This window comes from Mercurialis annua, linkage group LG7, assembly GCF_937616625.2.
Source record: "Mercurialis annua linkage group LG7, ddMerAnnu1.2, whole genome shotgun sequence".
Classification (NCBI taxonomy): Eukaryota; Viridiplantae; Streptophyta; class Magnoliopsida; order Malpighiales; family Euphorbiaceae; genus Mercurialis; species Mercurialis annua.
Window position 1 is genome coordinate 3,358,536 of NC_065576.1, and position 14,989 is coordinate 3,373,524.

The following is a 14,989-nucleotide window of genomic DNA, read 5'->3' on the forward strand; positions in this document are numbered from 1 at the left end:
AAAATTGTCATTGAACTATACCTTTTATTACAAAAATGTTTATGTTGTTACAAAAACAACACTAAACTTTTCGTGAATTACAAAAATATCACTAGATAATACCTCTTATTACAAAAAGGTCACTCAACTATGTTCCTTTTTGAAATTTTGGCATGCCACGTCAGCAAAAATGTTGCGTTTTTGCTTAAAACGCAACGTTTTAGATGGCTGAACCCCTTTGTAATAAAAGGTATAGTTTAATGACCATTTTGTAACAAAAGTTTTTTTAATGACCATTCTGTAATTTGAGGAAAGCTTAGTGATCTATAGAGTTTAATATCCGTTAAGGATATTAAACTCCGTAGATCATTATATTTTCTTGCTATCTAAAACCCCACGAATGGATGATTAAGAAATAAGGAACAAGACGATCGATTAGCTATGATACAAGTACCGTCCGATATCCTGAGCCACAGTCCGATTAGTCCGAATCGAGCAGGGTAAGACCCGTAGAACGACGAAGCTCTCCGAAAAGATTAGTTATGGATGGAATGACCAACCCCTGGACTATGGCCCGGTGCAGTAGGTCGAAAATCATCGATAAAATCCATCTTACTTGTTTTCACTTGATCATCACCGCTCAATGAACCATTTTTAGATACTTTGAAATTGTTGCTTGTGAAGCATTTTTTGCACAACTTGGGTTTTAAATGTCTTCCTTCTGCTACGTAGACAGCTTCATGACACAGTAGTAAAACAATAAGAAAGGTGACCGTTAACTTAGTTGCCATGAAGAATAAGAAGAAGAAGGTGATTAATATATAGTTTTATATATTTTTCTTTCTTATGTTTGACCTAAAATTTGAAGCAAGTGACTGTGGTATTTATATAAGGGTACTAGTGATCGAAACATTGTTCTAAATAATCAAACCGGTGACCAAACCGGTTGATTGGCTACCGGTTGATGATTCAATCAATTTGATTAGCTATATAAAAAAATTAAAAGGTTATTTGTACAAAACAAAATCAATCTTTTATGTTTATGGCGGTTTAAACATAATTTTTAAAATTTGACATAAAACGACTCAACTTTTTATTTTTTAGCATTTTCTAGCATCAAGACATAATTTCTTTACCAAACAATGTTATTTTGCCAATATTAAATGAATGAAATAATATCAGATAATGACTTTGAATAGTAAAATGCCAAATAATAATAAAAAATGGGTTTTTTATGCCAAAATTTACAGAGCTTGTTTAAGTTGATACAAACATTTAAGGTAAATATTTTTATTGCAAATATTTGGAGATTGAAATACTAGTAAATAGATCACACTTTAATTAATAAATAAACGATTGATGATTTTTTTTTTGGTGACGAGGACTCACTCTACTGAGTCGAAACTCAATATCATTGTCAAACCCCGGGATGTGGACCGCCCGCAAGCCCACATATCTGGTAATTCCGGGCTATAATGGCCAACAATCCAACCTCAACCACTTCATATTAAGAAAGGGCGTAGCCGGGGTTCGAACCCACGACCTTTGACGCCCAGATGGCTGAGGCTTAGACCACTAGACCAAACCCGTGCGGGCGATTGATGATTTTATAGTTTGACTGATTCAATGATTTTTTTTTTATTTTTTTTATTTTTTCCAATTCAACGAGTTCGAAAGGACAATCATATTTCTGAGAAGAAAACGAATCGAAATGACTTTCAGTTCACAATCAAACCAGTTAAACTAGTAAGTCCAGTTCGATTTTTAAACACGAGATTCAAAAGGGCAAAGTTTTCATTAAATATTTTAGCAATTAAGGTTAAGACAAAAGCATGTGAGGGGTCCTTACTAGTGGGAAGATTCCATCAAGTTTTATTCAAGTATCGTACTATAAAAGAATGTATGCAATTTTTTTAAAGGTGAAAACAAGCTATTGAACGGTTTAAATTAAGGGTTAAATACCTACCTCTCATAACTTACAAAAATAATAGCCACAACCATCCAATTTCTGTTTAGTTGTCTATATTCTGTTTGCCCCCATGGCCCCTATTATAGCTGGATATTTCTTGATTTAACTAATTTTAATTAACTTTGCAAAGTGTAAATATATACTATTTCATACGCTTTATTTTCACGTCACTTGTGACCAAAATACACAATTAATGTCAGAACCTTTTTTCGTAGTTTATATTAGGACCCGTTCATGTTAATTAGTAGTAGTATTTTTTTAGGTACAATCTTATAGCCACCTTTCAGAAATTCAAAGGTTAGATATGCACATTTGCTCACAACATTTGTAAATTTTACTTTATAGAAAACACTTAACTAAGCAACTACCTTCTTGTTTTCAAATTAGTAAAGCTTATTTAGTTATACATATTTGAAAAAAAGTTAAATTTTTAGTTTAAATTAAATTAATTATTTATAATAATTTTATTCAATAGGTGATTCATATTCAACACCCTATTATAGTACATTTATTAAATAGTGATTCAAAATGGATTTTAAAATGTACATAAAATTAATTTTAATATTGAAATGATCAAATAGTATTATTAATATTATTATTGTTGTTATTATTATTATTAATTTAATTTAATTTAATTGACCACTAATAATTCCATTAAAAATATTTTAAATGTTTACTTAATTAATCAACTTTGATTAATGAAAATCAACCTATAATTTAGGTCGTTTAAAATGAAAATTCGGCATATTAATTTGATATGAAGGTTGCACATTAATATATTTAATAATTTGGTTAATAATAAATATACAAAATAAATTTTGCAATTGTCAAATATAAAAATTAAATTTTTTCATTATTAAATTTTATAAATAGTTATAAAGTACTATTCCATGTCGGTAAGAATTTTTCCTAAACTATATATAAGGGTTGAGAATTAATATACTCTGTTATACTCGTGCATCTCCCCACCACTTGCCTTGGGCATTAGTTCACTTTAATGAACATGATTGTACTGTTTATTTATTTGGACGGTTAGGGTCTTCTCTAGTTTTATACGCAAATCTAACTTTACAACTAAAGCTCAACTATTTTAAAAATTCATTTGTTTTTATTGTTTTCTTTTTAAAATAATTCTTCTTCAAAAATAATTTTTGAGGTAATATGTGTTCATTAGCCACTCAGTGACTCAAAGATCAAGATTCTCTTGAAGTTGGTGGCAAGATTTGCAAAATATTCACTAATTTACTTTTAATATTGATTATACATTATTATTGAATACATATACAGAAATACTACATTTTAAGATTGAAATATTTTAGCAGCTTATAAAATGAAGGTGGTTTTTTTTTCTCCTGTTTTTATACCACAGTTTGATACTCAAAATTATTTAAAGTATGTTGTTGGTACCCATGCATCATGCATGCTATCATTTTGACTTTCTTCCAGAAGATGGCTAGTTTAGGCTAAACACATTTTTAGATTCCTGTAGTTTTAAACATTTATTTATCGAGTCCTTTTCAAACTTCCGTTTTTATCGAGTCCTCATTCGACACGTTGTCAGATTTAAGGTTTATCCTAAATCTTGCACTGTTTTTGTTCCGAGTTAATACAAAAATTCATATGTTGATTTTAAAAAAGATTAAGCCCTAATTTTATTGCCAAACAACTCTCGTTTAGTCAAACACATAGTTATCAGAATGCAGTTAAATTGTTAACGAGCTAAATCTTCTAATTTAAATGAAACCATGAATTCGAAATAAAATTTTATTTTCGATAAAAAATACCGACCAAAAACCTGAATAAAAAATAATAATTAAAATTCCGTTTTATAGTTGGAATCTATACACATAATGGTTAAACGTGTACAAAAGAAACACATGGCCATTTCTAAAAATATTTGAGAAACATGTAATTAGATAAATTAAAAAAAAAGGTAAAACTTATCTTAAGGTTCCTATACTTTTTATATTTACTTTATTTCGTCCCTAATTTTTTTTTATTTGGTCCTTTTGCGAAAACAGTTTTGTAAATTCCTTTTAATAAAGTGCGGAAGTATGGTACAGTATTCTTAGAAACCAAATCAAATTGTTTTCAAAAATATAAAGACTAAGTAAAGAAACAGAAGAACTTCATAAAACTGTTTTTAAAAATACAGAAACTAAGTAAAAGAATAAAAATGTCTAGACGAAATAAATTTATAATAAAAAGTATAGACCTTCAGAATAGGTTAAGCCTAACAGATCGAACTGTCATAATTAATTCAGAAAAAAAATCCCAATATTTCATATATAGATGTAAAAAGATGTTCCTCCACCCAATTTTTGGATAGTTTAGTTCAAGCAGAAAAGCTTTTGAAACCTTCTATATATTCTTTCTAAGTAGAGTGGTCCACTAAACCCAACTTTCAATAGTAATGTTGAGACCTAATGTACGAAAAGGGATAATATCTTTCCAAGCCTATTGGATACTAATATATATTTTATATCTTCCTAAAAACTTTTGAACTTCTTTGTATCATTTATAATTATTTAATTGTATCCCTCCTAATTAAACTCCAAAGGACTCAAAGAGTCAAAGATAATACTAATGTATATTCATATATTGTACGATTTTCCACTATAATGACCTACTAAGATAATACTAATGTACATTTTAAAACAAGATAATACTAATGTATATAGATAGTATTAGATAATATTTTTTTAAAATCCAAAAGTATATATGATGAAATGAATAATTGATTTAATAATTTTATATTTTAAGTTATTAGTTATATTCAATAAGCAAATAAAAGAAATAAATGATATAATTAATAAAAATAAAATATAATCTAACATCTTAGGTTATTTTTATTATTAGTTTATATTGGAGAAAAAACTTATAATTTATTTAATGATAACAAAAATATTTTAATGGCAAAATACAACTAGATAGATAATTTCTTTAGGCAAAATGATTTTATACATAATATGATAAACATATCCTTAAAAACAATTATGACGATATGATCTGTCAATTTCATGATTTGTAATAAAAAAAATTAATCTTTAATTTAAATCTATTTTCATGATTTATATATTTATAGTGGGTGATTTTATTTTTGATTTCATGAATGATCATTTTACAGTACAATTGATCTTTTATTTCAATTAGTGAAAGGTTATGAGGGTTTAAAATGAGGGTTCTGTGTGGATATATTTAAATTGAAGGTTGGGTATAATTGTCAAAAAATCATAAAATTAACGGATCATATTGTCACAATTCTTTAAAGTATATATTTATCATTTTGATAAAAAAATGAATATATAAATTCATAATATCATTAGTTAAAAATATATAAGTTTTTTTTTTCTAATTATGGATAAATATATCATAAAATATTAATTAAATTCTATATTTTGTATTTGCTTCTTGAATATAATAAACATAAATTATAAAATTAGTGGCAGCATATAAAATTCTTTTATTCGAATACATTTGAACGAATTCAATATAGTTTTGAGTATAATTAGTTCATCTTCCCACGCTTTTTTTATTATTTCAGTAATTGTTCTTCCATTTATCATTAATTTGTTTATAAATGAAGAACTTGGTGGTGTTATGAAATTAAAATACACTAAACTCTTGTCTTGAAATAAAAAAATGGAAAAATTACCATAACACACCAAACTTTTCAAGTTCAAAAGAAAAAACTTTTATTTTCTCTACATTTGGAGTGGAGAATGTGAATTTGAACCTCAAGCATCATAACAAAGTTTTTTCCTATGTATTATTGCTGGAAATTAATTTATATAGTCCATTATATCCTGATTTTTTTCTTTTAGTTTTGATTTTTAACAGTTTTTTTTGATAATTAGGGAGGAGGAGCGCTTGTGGAGGAATTGAACCCACGACAGCGCTTATACCATTTGAGCTACAGCTCATTGGTATTTTTAACAGTTAGTAATTGGTATAAGATAGGATTTTAGTTGAGATTTTTTTGCTCTTTTCAATTACTAGTATCTATACTATATATAATCTATCTATATCTATACTATATATAAAAGCACGGATTGGGGGGGGACGGGCAAATTTACTGAATAATCCTTCTCAATTTATTACTAAATAAAGGTTTTATAGTTATTAGCTAATTAGTTATTTAATTAATCACTATTATAATTAAAGTCCTAATTAGAATAGGTAGCTAAATTATCTCTAATTTAGTTTTTAGTATGTAAAAAATAATTAAATTGTCTCCAAATTAGTAGGAATATCTATCTTTTAGTTTAATTTAACTATAAAATTAAAATACTATATTTGGTCCATATATTATTATTTAAATTTCTATCTTATTATTTTTAAAGATATTATTAATAAAATTAAGTTAATTATTTAATTATGGTTATTATAAAACCAAAAAAAGAATAAATTCCGTATGGAAAAAAAATTTAATAACCGAATATATTATATTTACTTTTACAAAAATTCTTAAATAATTTAATATTAATTATAAATAAAAAATTAATATAATTATAATAAATTTACTAATATGTACATTGACGAGTTACATTACGAGCCACGTGCATAGCACGTAATGCGAAACTAGTAATTATAAAATGACACAGCAATTTTTATTTAATAGTAATAATTAAGGCTTAATATTAATTTATTTACAATTTTTTTCCATCTTTTTCTTTAGAACCTTCTATAGTATAACCCTATTCTTTGAGATTCCGTAGAGTTTTTTCATGGCATTAGTACGTCAAATGATTTAACAGCAGTCGAAGATTAAAGACCTGAAATTAATTAGGGCAAATGACTTAAGAATAAACATAACGATATTCTAATTTATTATAATCTCTTTTCAGATTTTCTCTTACCTTTCACATTTTGTGGTTGTGCTCTAGTTATTATTTATGAAAAAAAAGATTGCATGAAAATGTTGAAAATAATTTTTTTTAGTGAGGGATAATAATGCATTTACAATTAACCATAAACTAATGATAACAACAATATCTACTAATACAAATTGATTGAGCTGATGAACAAAATGACCTATGATTAACTAACTAATGCTGAACGGAGTGACCTACGCCCGGACTGTGTCCTGGATTTGTAGGTCGAAAAGCATCAACATTAGACCCTTTTCGAGGCTCAACGCCATCTTGGCTCGGACTTAAAGCATCATTTTCTTTTCCGACGATCATCGTCTTGCTGTCTCGACTACTTCTAAAGCATTCGACACATTTATCATTTTCCCTTAGTCCCAATGGCCTCGATTCAATAAAAACAAGATTGTAAGATAATAATATCACTAGCAAGAAAATCAAACCTACTTTTGCCATGGGAGATCACTTTCAAAAACCCTAAAACTCGAGTTGAGTGAAATTATACTATTACTGTAATACTAAAATATTTTGAGCTGAATTTGGTGTGATTTAAAACCCTAGCATTGGATCGGTATTTAAAGAGGTAAAAAGCAACTTGCATGTGAAGTGGTGATTAAATAAAATTCCAAACCTCTAGGAAGATTCCATTAGGGTTAGTTTTAAAAGAAGAAAAAGAGGTGTGGACCGCAGTATAGTGCCACTGATTTTAAGATTTTGTGTCTGTTACACCAAATTTTTGAAAATTTAAAAAAATAGAAATGACAGCTTAGGATTTGGAAATTGGAATATATTTGGAGTATATGCAAATGCAATGGAAGCTCCTTCTTAATTACATGCGACTCCTGCCTCCATCGTAAGCTCAAGGGTCGTTTTCTTCGGCCATCTATATATTTATTAATTTGTGTTGGCTGAAATTTTTAGTCATTCTAGTATTTCTTTCTCTAGAGTGAGGAAGATAAGGTTTACTAAGTTTCCCATCATATTTTTATTCTCAACTTTCATAACAATTTTTTTTTTGATAAAAGATTTTTGCATTAGCTCAATCATAAAAAATGAGAGGCAGAAAAACTAATACAATCAAATTTGAATTAAAAAAATTCAAACATCTAAAAAAATGCATACTAGAATAAGGAAAGCTTATTATCAGTTAAAAAATGGTTTCTCTCTCTGTCCTCTCTTGGCGCACTTTTAGTTCCTGCTAATATACGCCATTTCCACCATGGGAAGAAGACCGAAGAAAACCAGTGCTACGGCAAAGCAAGCTTACGATCTCAAGTTACAGTTGATTGAGGAGGTTCTCGATAGTGAGGAGCAAAAAGAGGAAGTAATGGAGGAAATTTGTGAATCGATCGTAGAGGCGAATAATGAGATTCAAATAGATACTGATCTTACAGGAGATGACAATGATAATGGTAGAGAAGATGTTGAAAGCGTGAAGTCAGTTGTTAGTGAGAAGAGCCTGAATAATTCTTCTCAAAGAAATACTGGATCTAGATTATTTGGATCTAGGGTTTCTGCAGAGGAGAGATTGAATGAGATTGCTGAGAATGAAACTGTTCCAAAAGAGATGAAGACATGGAGATCGTTATTCACGGAAAATAGAGGGAGTGAAAATGGGGCTAAGCTTGAGTATCAACCTCCATCAGTTAGTAATGGAAACAGAGTGGTAAAATTTTCGTCTGATGATGTGTATGAGGAGGAAAGGAAGTGGAAATCTGCTCTTATCTGTTCGGTAATAGGAGCTGAGCCTCTATTCTTCAGATTTAAGAACTTTTTGATGAATAGGTGGAGGAATAATGGCTTATTGGAGGTGATTCAAATCAATGAGAAGATGTTCTTGCTGCGATTTAATAGTGAGGAGAACAAAATGAAGGCATTATGTGATGGTCCTATCTTCTTTGATCAAAGACCAGTAGTGTTGAAGGAATGGAAAAAGAGGATGAAGTTCAAGGTAGATGAGCTTGTCAAGATTCCTATATGGATCAAATTTCCAAATCTTCCTTGGGAATTTTGATCTCCTACAATGCTTGGAAGAATTGCCAGCCTGTGTGGAAGACCAATGTACACTGACCAGTGTACAAATGACCTTTCTAGACTGGCATATGCAAGGGTGTTGGTGGAAATGGAAGTTTTTGGTGATTTTCCTCAGGAAGTCATATTGGAGGATGAACATGGAGAGCAATTGGTTCAACGCATAGTTTATGAATGGAGGCCTCAAGCATGTTCAAAATGCAGTACTTTAGGGCATAATAGCTCAAACTGTAAGAACAAACAGCCAGTACAGGAAGTGTGGATTCCGAAAGAAAAAGTAGTAGAGGATAACAGTTCCAATGAGACAGCTAAGAGAGATGAAGAAGTAGGGAGTAAAAAAGCTGATGCAGATCCTGTGGTTACTACTATAGGTGGAGAGAAACAAGAGGTTGTGATAGAGACAAGAACTACCTCTACTGCTAAAGGGAAAAGCAAGAGTGTTGTTTACAGTCAGCCTGTCAGGATGAATTACAAGATGGGGGATACTATGACTACTAAGATTGGCATTATTGGAGACAATAGAGTAAAGAAGACCAATATTCCCCCTGAAAGGGGAAAATGATAGGAGCATGGAACATTAGGGGTCTAAATGACCCCATCAAGCAGTTAGAGGTTAGAAATTGCATTTTTAATAATCAATTATCTTCAATTGCTGTTTTGGAGACTAGGGTGAGAACTATTAATTCTGATAAAGTTTGGAGGAGTCTGAAATTGATGGGATGGAATTTGATTAGTAATAGTGATGTCTGTGATCTTGGTAGAGTTTGGGTGATGTATAGAGAAGATAGAGTAAAAGTCACTTGTTTAAGCAAATCTGATCAATTTGTGCATTGCAAGGTTGATAGTGGAGATAAGTCCTTTGTTTGCTCTTTCATTTATGCTGCGAATGACAATGCTAAAAGGAAGAGTTTATGGAATGACCTGATTAATATTGGTAGAGGTGTTATAGATCCCTGACTAGTTGTGGGGGATTTTAATGCTATCCTAAATGAAAATGAGAAGTGTGGAGGGAACATGCTAAATCAAGCTGATTGTGAAGACTTTAGAGATTGCCTAGAGGGAGCTAATTTGCAGGAATTGAAATGGAGTGGGAACAAGTTCACTTGGACTAACAACCAAGCGAATGAGAACAGAATATGGAGGAGGCTGGATAGAGCTGTGGTCAATGAGAGCTGGATGAATACCTTTGCTAATGCTGAGGCCAGAATCATTAATCAAGGTATTTCTGACCACTCTCCTGTAATTATTGTTTTCAATGAACCTATTAGATCTAGAAGCAAGCCTTTTAGATTTTTTAATATGTGGATTGACTGTATGGATTTTGTTGAGATTGTGAAGAGGGTGTGGAATAAACCCTTGAATGGGCATAAAATGTTTAGAGTAGTCCACAAGCTCAAACAGTTAAAGTATGAGCTTAAGAATCTTAATAAGTCAAAATTCAATAGTATTTCTGCTCAAGTCAGTAATTGTAGAGGGTTGTTAGAGGAAGTCCAGAAGAGGGTACAACTTGACCCCCTTAATCCCATCTTATTAGATGAGGAACATGCTATTAACATTCATTTTAAGAAATTGTTGAGATGGGAAGAGGAATTTTATAGACAGAAATCTAGAGTGCAATGGATTAATCTTGGAGATATGAATACTAGTTTTTTTCATAAATCCCTGAAGCAGAGGAGCTCTTTTAATAGAATTAATCATTTAAAAGTAGGGGATGCCATCATTTCTGACCAGGATTTGATTGTTAGCCAAATTGTGGAGTACTACAAAAACCTGTTGGGGAGGAGGAATAATAGAGCTGCAAATATTAACAATAGTATTTTAAGGAGTGGTTGTATTGTTAGTGATGATGATAGAACTATGTTGTGTGAACATGTCACTGATGAGGATATAAAGGAGGCTATTTTCAGTATCAATAGTGATAAAGCTCCTGGAGCAGATGGGTATGGGAGCAAATTTTTCAAAGAGAGCTGGGATATAGTAGGCAGGGATGTGTGTGAAGCTGTTAAGGACTTCTTTGAAACTGGAATCCTTCTTAAACAGTTGAACAACACTATCATCACTATTATTCCAAAGGTTGAGAATGCAGAGGAATTAACTGATTTCAGGCCTATTTCATGCTGCAATGTGCTTTACAAATGCATCACAAAGATTATTTCTGCTAGGATGAGGAACTGTCTTAGATATCTTGTGGATAAAGCTCAGCCAGCCTTTGTCCCTGGGAGGAAGATAGGGGATAACATCTTGTTAGCTCATGAACTGGTTTTTAATTACCACAAAGTCAAAGGCATGAATGATTGTGCAATGAAAATTGACCTCAGAAAGGCCTATGACTGCATTCAATGGGACTGCATTGAGGAGATCCTCTGAGGGCTGAACTTTCCAGAAAAATTCATAAAATGGATAATGGTGTGTGTGAGGTCCCCCATGTATTCAGTAATGGTCAATGGCAATCCAGAAGGTTATTTTCCAGGAGAGTGTGGTATAAGGCAAGGGGATCCCATGTCCCCTCTACTTTTTGTACTTGTTATGGAATATCTGTCCAGAAGCCTGAAAGCAATAAATGACAATGTGTTTAGGTATCATTCAGGCTGCAAAGAGTTGAAGATTAAACACATGTGTTTTGCAGATGATTTATTTATCTTCTGCAAAGGAGATATGAGTAGTGTGAGACAGATTTCCATGGTGCTCAAACATTTCTATGAAGTATCTGGTCTGCAGGAGAACTCTTTAAAGAGTAACATTTATTTCAGTGGAGTTGAGGAGCAGGTTAAAATAGATATTTTACAGGATCTGGGCTTTAAAGAAGGCAATCTTCCTATAAAATACTTAGGAGTGCCTTTAATCAGTAAAAGATTGACAAAAGAAGACTGTAATGTTCCAATTGATAAGATAACAAAGAGGATATCTAACTGGACAGTTAAGCATTTGACCTATGCAGGAAGACTCCAACTCATTAATGCAGTGTTGTTTAGTATGCAAGTTTATTGGAGCTCCATTTTCATTTTGCCTCTGGCTGTTACTAGAGGAGTGGAGAAGCTGTGTAAGAATTTCCTTTGGAAAGGGTCAGCAGAATTCAAGCATGGTAATCTTGTGGCATGGAAAGAGGTCTGTATGAGGAAGTGTGAGGGAGGGCTTGGAATCAAAGACATGGTATTATGGAACAAAGTAGCTATTATGAGACATATATGGGATCTAGTGGCTGTAAAAGATTCATTATGGGCTCATTGGACTACTAGAAACAAGCTCAAGCTGTTAAGCTTCTGGGGTATTACCAAACCCCTTGTAGCAAGCTGGAACTGGAGAAATCTAATCAAGCTTAGAGGGGAGACAAAAAGCTGTTATAGTTATGTCTTGGGTAGAGGAGATGTCTCTTTTTGGTACGATCCATGGATGGATGGAAGGGCCATTGCTGATGTGTATCCAAATGTCTCTATTCAAGACTCTGACATATCCAAACATGCCAAGGTTAATGATCTGTGGTATAGAGGGGAATGGCATTTACCTGATCCTTTTGATGAATGTACTAATGAATTGTGGAATGAGATTAAGGAAAGGTATAGGGTGGTGGACAACAACAATGATATCATTAAGTGGAAGTATAGTAAGAATGGCAGGTTCTCAATTGGAGAGGCTTGGAAGCATTTTAGAGAGAAGAATCCTGAGGTTTCTTGGTGGAGATTGCTGTGGAGCTCGGGCCTTATTCCTAGACAAAGTTTTATAACTTGGCTAGTGTTAAAAAAAAAGCTCAGAACAAAAGACAGACTCAAAAATTGGGGCTGTATTAATGATGATATTTGTGTTTTCTGCAAATCTGAATCTAAAACTATAAAGCATCTTTTCTTTGATTGCCATGTTTCTGCTGAGATTTTCAGAGAGGTTATGCAGAAATGCCTGATCAGGAGGGAGTTAATGTGCTGGACCAGAGAGGTTTCTTGGTTTAGCAGGAAGACCAAAGGAAAAAGCATTCTTGCTAGAGTTAGGAGGGTGGCTTTCAACAGCACAATTTACAATCTGTGGAAAGCAAGGAACAATATGATTTTTGAGAATGTTGATATTTCTGCAGGTGTTATCAAAACCTGGATTAGACAAGATGTGCTGCTGAACATGTTCACAAAGAAGAGTAATTCCCCTCAGTTTATGCAGATCTACCAGAGCTGGATTAGAGTTTGATTGATGGTGTTGCTTTAGTTTTGGTTTGTTTGCTATCTGTATTGAGGTTTTTTCTATTGCTCTGGTGTTAGAGCTAATGTTTTTGTTGTAATTAACGTTTTGAGCTTCAATATAATTCCTGGTATCTTTTACCAAAAAAAAAAAGCTAGGGTCAAATGCCTTATAAAACTAAACCGTCTTGCTAATACTATCCAAAACGAGTTTATCAATTTTGGTAGTCTTGAATCTGAAAACTCAGCATATTTCTCGCTTTCCATAAAATAAGAAAAAAACAGATCAAATTCCATAAAGTCATGTATTTCTTCTTGCAAAGATAAGACCATTGCATGAAGAAATTCTCTAGAGACAAAAGTGGAACCCAATAAATATTACTCAATGACGCGACATACATCCAAATTCGCCAAATATAATGACAATGAATCATAATATGACCCGCCGTCTCCTCCTCCATACATAAAAGACAGATACTATTTTTCTACAGAATAATTCTCCGTCTAACCAAATTAGCTTTCGAAGAAATTCGATTTCTAGCTAATAACCAATGAAAAACTGAATATGAGGTGGAACCAGACTGTGCTTGTTTTAGCGCAATCTGTCCGTTCAATGTCAGGTTATCGGGTTTGGCTTGTTGATTCTCGAATTCCTTACGTCTGTATCTGTTTCGAAATAGAATTAATGTAATATCCGATTTTCAAAAAAAAAACTAAGAAACAAAGTGGTTAAGTAGATTTTGTTCAACACGCCATCCATGAACAAAGACAATCACATTATAATGTAATTTATTCATTGAAACTTTTACATATTTAATAATATGCTATAATGTGATTGATCTGTTTACAAATGATTTGTTGAACGAAGTCTATCTGATATTTATCTTTATTTTACCTATAGGGACGAGTATATTTCTTTGTTAACTAATGCAAAATAGATGAAGTTTAATTATCTCTTATTGAAAGTCTTAAAACTGTCATAAAACGGACAAGTTTTAAAAACTATACCATTTTGACAAGTGTCAAAACGGTTAAAAATTTAAAATAATATTATATTGTCGCGCCTGTGACAATGGTATCACGCATGTGATGTTTAAAAATAGCCGTTGTTACAATGGTCTAGTATTTCACGCCCGTGACATACATGTCACGCCTGCTAGGGGTGAGCAAAAACCGAGTCGAACCGAAAAACCGGGTCAAACCACACCAAACCGAACCGAACCGAATGAAAAATAGTTAATATGGAGTGGTTTGGTTTAGGATTTCTAAAAATTACGGTTTTCGGTTTCGGTTTGGTTTTAGAGTTCGGCCACCGAACCGAACCGAAAAAACCGAATTAATAAGAAGGGTTATTTTAGTCATTTGTCTTCAATACTATATATACATCCTTTTCTTCTAACTTCAAAACCCTACCATTTCTTCTACATCTCTGCCGCCTCCGCCCACCATTTCAACAACACTCATCATCTTTTTTTTATCTTCTTTTCTACTTCCATCTTTTTTTATCAACTAAATCAAACTAAAAACCTTAATATTTCACTACTCTTTTCTCTCCTTAGTTTTGTATGTTCAAAATATAGGAAAAAGGTGAAAGTCGGACAAGTATTCTTGATGAGCGGAGATGAGGGTTGTTGTTTTATTGTTGGGCCGTTGCCGGAAGTGATGATGATGAGCGGGGATCGGGAAATCCAAGAGTCATTGGCAGTGACGAGGGCTGCCGGTTTCATCTCCGGCCGGCGTGGAATTTTTATTTAGAATATTTTTTTTTACTTTTAAATCTGTAATTGTAGAGACAAAATAATTTTTTTTCGGTTTATATAATTACATATTAATTTTGCTTGTAATATATTGAGATTATTTCTTATTGATTTGGTGTATGTGTTTTGAATTTGTAACTGATAATTTTTCATTTCAGATTTGTCTTTTTAATTTTGTTATGAATTTTTTTTGAACTTTGATGATGTCAAAATTTCGGTTAAACG